General features: G+C 28.1%; 1 long non-coding RNA gene across 1 annotated transcript; it reads left to right on the top strand.

Annotated features, from left to right (window-relative positions):
* Positions 1-519: 519 nt before the first annotated feature.
* On the top strand, positions 520-2,564 carry LOC131603564 (uncharacterized). Its single transcript, XR_009284458.1, has 4 exons — positions 520-888; positions 1,214-1,316; positions 1,877-1,931; positions 2,265-2,564. It is a non-coding gene; the product is annotated as an uncharacterized LOC131603564 (long non-coding RNA).
* Positions 2,565-7,734: the final 5,170 nt, after the last annotated feature.

Genomic DNA, 7,734 nt, shown 5'->3' with positions numbered 1-7,734 from the left:
TAAGTCGGTATATTAAAATAATCGGATTTTTATTTTAATGACATTTAAATGGAAGTGTTATTTTTACATTAAGTGTAGAAAATATATTGGGCTTAAATAATGACATCTCTAAGTATTAAGGGGTATATTTTGTTAGGCCCATTTGTGTATTAAATGACTAAGATAGTCTATCTATAAAATAAGAAAACAAATGTACCTGGAAAATACTCAATTGCCCTTTGCTAAAAAAATTACACCTAATTGTTTTGGGGGCAAAATGTGTCTAAAAATTACTTTTTGTGACTAAATTCAGAATTTGGCTACATTAAAACTAATGGTTTGATCTGTTTGTGTTACCATTGGGCCACATATGTACAATATCCAACTATTACAACTAAGTGGTAATAGATAAAATATAATATTGATTTTTAAACCTACTTTTTCGGTGAATAGTACATATGCTTCCCCAAGTCTGCAAAGTTCTGATCACACAGGGCTGGTTTTGAAAACACACTCAACCTCACTTCTCTCTCACCTTAACCCTACTCTCTCTCTCTCTCTCACCTTAACCCTACTCTCTCTCTCTCTCTCTCTCTCTCTCTCTCTCTCTCTCTCTCTCCTCATGTTCCTCATTTTTTCACAAAACCTTCCACTTTCATCTTCTTCCACCGCTACATCTTCCACCGTCTACTTCTGAAACTCAAATTTCTCATTTCAAAACTAATCTAATCCTTTAGCTTCTATCATTTCAAAACTCAATGTTCTTCTTTCTTTTCTCTATTTCAGAATCAAAGCATAAATATGGATCTGAGGACGAACAAGGGAGTAGAGGATGAAAGGCTACTCCTGTGGCGGTGTGGGATTCGTGAGGAACGTGTGGTGGTCGATCACTATTTATGCGATTTGAAGGTGATGTTTTAAACCTTCACACTAACCTTGCTTCTGATCTGTTATGTTCTTCCTTTTCATCCTCATTTTATTTATTTTTTCTTCATTTTGATACTAAAAATCTTAACATTTGGTTATAGATTCTTCGTCAGTGTTAGTTGCAATCGTAGACGATTATTATTCAGAAACATGATCGGTGTCAACTTTATCTTCTTTTTTTTCTTCTGATTTGGCCTGTTAATATGTTTTGTATTTGATGGATTTAGAGACTTTCCATCGAGAAAATTATTTGGTGTTACTTGAAAAAGATGTTGTTGTTAATGTTTGATGTTGTCTATATGTGCAGGTTTTTTTTACATGCTTTATTTATATGTGCAAATTCTAGGGGTTTCAAACTGTTGGATTCAAATTTGGAGAGGTCTGTCCTTCTGATTAAACTCAGATCTGAGGTATTTATTTAGCAAACTGATCTATATTTACATTCAGTTCTTACTAAAATAATTTCTCTTTGATTTTTCACTAACTTAGTTTTATATGATTCATTATGTATTGTTTTTTTGTGTGGAGAAAATAGATTAGATCTACAAAATTAACTTGTGTGTGAGGGTGAAGAAGAAAACAACAACGTAACTTGAATCCAATTTTTTTTACATGTTTAAAACTAAATTTGTTAGGTACATGCTGAAGCAAACTGGAGTGAATATTGCAAATGTTTATGGGGGTGCTCCTATTAGTCAACATGTTTGTTTTATGTATTGTTTTTTGTTTTATTTTGTTGGTTTATGAGTTTTTATAGTGTTGATTTAATTCATTGTTTATGACTGGAGCCATCTTTGGGTTTTCGAGAGGGGTGTTGATATTCTGGTTGCAACTTCGGAATGTTTGGTGAATATGATTGAGGGAGGAAATGTAATATGATGTCTATTATTGATGCAACATTGATTTGTTATATGCATGAATGTCCCATATAAATAACTTCTTATTGATTTGTCTGCAACGTTTATATTAGAGGTATCGCAATCGCGGCGACGGTGGTGGCGGGGATGGTTTTGCGAGAGGTTAAGGTAATCGCAAAGGTTCCGTTTCTACTGTGAATACTTGTGATCTGAATCTTATTGAGTCATCTGAAGTTCGTGACAATCACATTGATCATCCAATTCTTATTTACTCTCATGTTGTTTGTGACACAAACAAGACTGTACCAGTTGATAATGGTTTAGTTCTCTATTTCAAATATAAGGGCTTTTCTGTTTTTTTTATGTTCTCTACTTTAATTTTATATATGGTTTAGTTAGAGGAAAAGAAACTATGTTATTCTGGTTTTATTCATGGTTTTGACTGTTTGATTGTTGTTGGTATAAGTGGGATTAGTTATGTGGATGTTACAATATCTGCAGTTTGGGCTATGTGGATGTTGAAAGTTGATTATGCGTTTGTTGATTCCTGTTCGCTTGATATCTCCTCTGGCACCACTGCTTCAACTGCTCTTGTATTTGGGAGGATACTGAACTTGTATTATTATCATTACTCTTTGGTAACCATATAATGGGCATTTGCTTATTTAGTTATAATTTACTTGGGAAAATCCAAAGAAACTTGGATAATGTTTTTGTCCTCTCTTATTGGAGATGGAAGGCAAAACTTGCAGAAAGAAACATATATTTGATTTAATTTACATGTTGCATGATTTCTTTTAAGGTCTTTTCCTCAACTTGAGAAAACTTCATCATTGACAGAAAGTTGAGTGTATAAGTATTATGTATATTTAATGTGCATATTGCAAGTTGTGTATTATATTATTATATTTTTATTGTGTGTATAAATATGTCTATTTTTTTACCTCTCAATTTTTAAGACAAATTAATGTTAATAATAAGAAAAAAGTTATGTGCTTTAAATTATGCTGATATTTTGTCATTTGATTTGATACTGTTACGTGCTTTAAAAATGTTACTGAATCAAATTTTTATTGGTATATGAGAAAAAAATGTATTGTTGATTAAACTTTTTATAAATGATGTCAAAATACGGAAAAACAATCTATGATTAATCCAAATTATATTTATAAATGATATTATTTTTATATAAGAAAAAAATATATTACTGATTTACGTATTTTTATAAATGATGTCAAAATTTTGTTTTTGTTTTATTATTTTTTTATTACTGTGTTTCTTGGAAATTCAACTTTGTAACAAATAAGTATATTTATTTTTTATTTTTATTTTCATGTTATAAGAGACTACTATCAAATAAGTACATTTTTTTTAAAATAACCAAAACAAAATGAGAAGTTTTGATATTTAGAATTTTCAAATTTGCTTTTTATCTCTTACAAGTTACTACATAATCAAAGTTACTACATAATCAAAGCACATCAGTACAAAATAAATGTTCAACATCCTACATTACTCCATATTCCAACATAAATAAAAGAACATAATTATAATTAAATATAAGAGCAAAAATGCTATTAATTACAAATGAATTTGAGAATTTGTTATTAAGGCTAATCATTTCAACATAATGATAAATTTTTATCGATTTGAAGTTTCAAAAAGTAATTGTAACAAAAACTAATTAACTATTGAATTCCACTAATAACTATATTAATTTTTTTTTAATATTTGTTTAATGAATGGTGATTAATTTTTAGTTAAGAAAGTTATTAATTTTGAAAAAAAAAATTGTAATCTATATTTACCACCCGTTGTTTTGTTTCAACGTGAAAAACAACCTTGAAGCAGGATTAACTTCAAAGTAAATAAATTTTCCCAACTCAAATATTTGTATTGAGAAATAGTAGTATTCAATATGAGACACATATTTATCATTAATAAAAAAAATATCTATAAAAATTTCAATTTATAGTTAAATATTCATTTTCACTAATTATTGGGAACAACAGAAGAATACCACCGATATATTATAAATTTTCAACATTTTTTTAATCATTATATAAATAACAATTTAAATTTGTGAAGAAAATGCGCGTGACAAACCAGAACCCGTGCGTATCTCACAAAATGAAATTCTCACTAGGAAAATAGTTTATTTTTCTCTTTACTCCTCCAATTATATCTCCTAAAATATATCAAGTTGACTGCTTATATTAATATATAAATATATTATTTGACATACTTTGATTGAGTTATAATTTACATTTAAAATATTCAATTACAATAAATTGCAAAAAAATAGAGTTATACGTTTCTTAAATGATAGAAATGGTAGAGTTAAAATTTTAATTGCAAGATGAATATTTATAATAAATAGTAATGATTAAGGTTTCAAAATTTTAAATATGCACTAATTAGAATTAGAATTGAATAATTATTGATATTAAATAACGAGTAATGGTGTTTTAAATGTACAATAAATATATATATATATATATATATATATATTATATAATTAATAGTGAGAAACTAAACTTTAAAACTTTTAGAGACAAAGTAAAATTTAAATGGATAGATAATCATTGATAATAATTAGTGAAAAATTGACTTTCAATTATTATTTTCTAGATGTAAATCTTTTTTACCATTGTAGATTTAATAACAAATAAATAACTCAATAAATATTATTTTACATATTTTTATTGAGTTCAAATTTGAATTAAGAGATAATTTTTTACGGTAAATATTTAGAAATAAAAAAATAATTATAATAAATATTTAAATAAAATAGTTAGAAATAGGTTTTCTACATGAATTCTAAAATAAGGATAGAATTGACATAATACAATTATATTTGGATATTTAAATATTTTATTACCAATTTAGTATTTATTTTTATTTGTTAATTTAAGATTTTCACGATAAATTAGTGACATATTCGCGGTCCACACCAGTACCAGTGTGAACGTACAATTTCTAATGGTACTGGTGTGGACCACGAGTATGTCACTAATTTGTCGTGAAAATCTTAAATTAACAAATAAAAATAAATACTAAATTGGTAATAAAATTTGTAATGAGATTTATTACTATGCATCTTACTGTAGCCTCTTAGGACAATTTAAATTTGAATTTAAAGAAGATTTGAAGTTTCTTAAATAAAAAATATTATTTAAATGTTGATTTTCTCTTGACCAATTGTTTTTGTGACTATCAAATATACCAATAGACATAATAATATCATGTTTTTGTTTGGTTTCTTTTGTTATTTTAGATATGGATGAATATCATATTTATTTTAGGGTTATATTTTATTTATTTTATTATTATTTGCTATTTATTTATTTATTTATTAGACTTTATGAGTAAAATAAATATTTTAAATACTTTATCAGATATTATCATTCATCAAACTAATTATATTTTTAATCTATCAATAAATAAAATAATTGTAATAAATTTATTGAACATACTTTTTTTTCCATTTCTTTGTAATATATAAGGTTCTGTTTGGCAAACCCTTTTTATATACGAGAATAAATTTACTATTAATTCAAAAAATTAAAATTTATATACGGGAATAAATTTACTATTGATTCCAATAATTTTATAAAGAATGTCAAAACAAAAATAATATTTACATACGAGAAATAAATACAGGAAAACATATTTTTATATACAGAAAAATAATAATTATTGTTAAAAAAAATGTCTTTTTAAAAATATTATGAATTACTCAAGGTGGACGACAAAAACCTAAATATTAGTGGTTTATAAAAAACTCCTATATTATATTGGAACACATTTAATATTTTAAATTTTAACTTATATATTAATCTTAGACTTCTTTTTTATCCTTTTTTTATAATTTATTTTAATTTTTTCTATTATTTTTGAATTCCATATTCTAACTGGTAACATAAAACCGGTCCACACCAGAACCCGTGCGGAGGCACGGGTTTCACACTAGTTTTTGAAATAGAAGTAGTAGAGCAACAAGTGCTATCCGAAAAAGAAAAAGAAAGGAAAAGCTAGGGTTGTGTAGAGGAGAAGAAGGAGGTCAAGGGGTGTTGTTCTCAAGTGCTATTTCTCCCAAATCATTCATTGATTTTCCTTAAAGATGCACTCAATCTAAGGTAAGGGGGGATTTTTTCTACCTAAATGGGAATATGATGGATTGTATGTGGGTTTAGGGTATAGATTGGTCATTGTGTTGTGTTAATTGTTGTTTCTGTCACTGTTTGTAATTGCTATTGTTATTCATTGTTAATGGAAATGAGAATCTACCATGAATATTATGAACTTGAGATGCTATTCCTTGTTAATTGCTGTTGTTGTTGTTCTATTGAAGAAATTAATGAAAATGTAATATTATTAACTGTTAATATATTTGCTTCGTAAATAAATCTGGAAATTGAATTTGGAATAAGTATGGACACGAAGCGACCCACGAATTGAGACGTCTGTGCCATGCTGGGAGACGACCGCCGTGGATGTTCGGGCGCGCGCCTTGGTCCGTTGTGACGGCCGCCTGGTACCATGGGGACGGTGGTGCCATGTGTGTGGGACCCATCTAGCTTACTTGGTTATGCCATTTTGCTTGATCATGTTTATTAATAATTAATTAGTTGTTTTTTTTATGATTTCAGTAAACACATAATTACCTTTAGGAACTTTTAAATTATGCCTAAAATTAATGAAGCATGATTGGTAAATGGCATATGATGAAACCAAAAGAATTAATAAATTGAAACCAGTAGAAGATTAATAGTAGTATTTTTAGGATATTGGAATTATGGAATAGAAATATAATTGAAATTAATTTTGTATGATATTAATTGGTCGATTAAACTAATAGTTGAATTAATCTCAATAAGTCTATTTGATTGGAAAACACTTGGACTTAGTAAATAACGGTATCTTGAGAATTTGACCGTAATCATGTTTTGGGATTTAGTAAATAACAGAGGAATTATGGTATGACAGTAAGTAGTAAATTTAACCGAATAAATCGGATAATCGGTGAAGTAATTGAATTGTGTCCGATTAATCGGTATTGAGTTGTGATTATATCTTATGGATTGGTTGTGAATGTCTTTGTGATTATTTGTTAATGGTATCGACCGTTGATTAGGTGAATTGTTGGTATTGTTCGTTATTTATATGAAGTTGTTGTAAGATGTGTGAAGTGTTATTACCTTTAATAATCGGTAATAATTGTGATATAGGCGTATGCCTTGTGAAGAATATTTTATGAAGTAAATGATGATGATGATGATGTTGTGTGATGACCAGTTCATTGAATCACATACATTTGCATACATATATTGTGACGGTCTGGATTGGCAAATTAGTGACGAAGGCTTATGCCTTGTGCCTCTAAATTGGGCAATTGGTGACGGGGGCTGAAGCTCCGATTGGTACCATATGCATATGCACAGTTGAGTCGCATTTGAGTCGTTGTTGGCTAGAGTTGTTGTTTATGCATATGTTGACTTGTTGAAGATACTTATATGTTGAGTTGTCTGAAGATGCGTATATGATGACTTGTTGAATATGTTTATATGTTGATATTATGACTATCCATTGATGATGTTATTGGTGTTGTTTATGTTGATGTTGTGCGAAGTAGTGATTCATTTATATTCTTTACCTAATATATGATTTATCATGATCCTATTTATATAGTTTGATATCTCACCCTTTCTGCTGATATTTCCCCTACCATGGGAAATGGGCATGTACTCAAGTATAGTTGTGGAAGTTTGTTGCTTCATCGAGTCCTGTTGGTGTGTCGCTCTGATACATAGCATTCGGGGGGTTGTTTATATTGTTGTTCTATGTTGTTAATGTTTTCGTTGTTGTTATTATAACCCTTGAATCTAAGTTGAACAATATGAAGTACTTGTTATACTTCCAAGTTGTTTGAGTTGAATAAAGCTGATAGTTTACTGTTATTCGAATGATA

The sequence above is a fragment of the Vicia villosa genome, linkage group LG1, assembly GCF_029867415.1.
Source record: "Vicia villosa cultivar HV-30 ecotype Madison, WI linkage group LG1, Vvil1.0, whole genome shotgun sequence".
Lineage (NCBI taxonomy): Eukaryota > Viridiplantae > Streptophyta > Magnoliopsida > Fabales > Fabaceae > Vicia > Vicia villosa.
The sequence above is the reverse complement of the archived record's forward strand: the minus strand, read 5'-3'. Positions and strand labels throughout refer to the sequence as shown.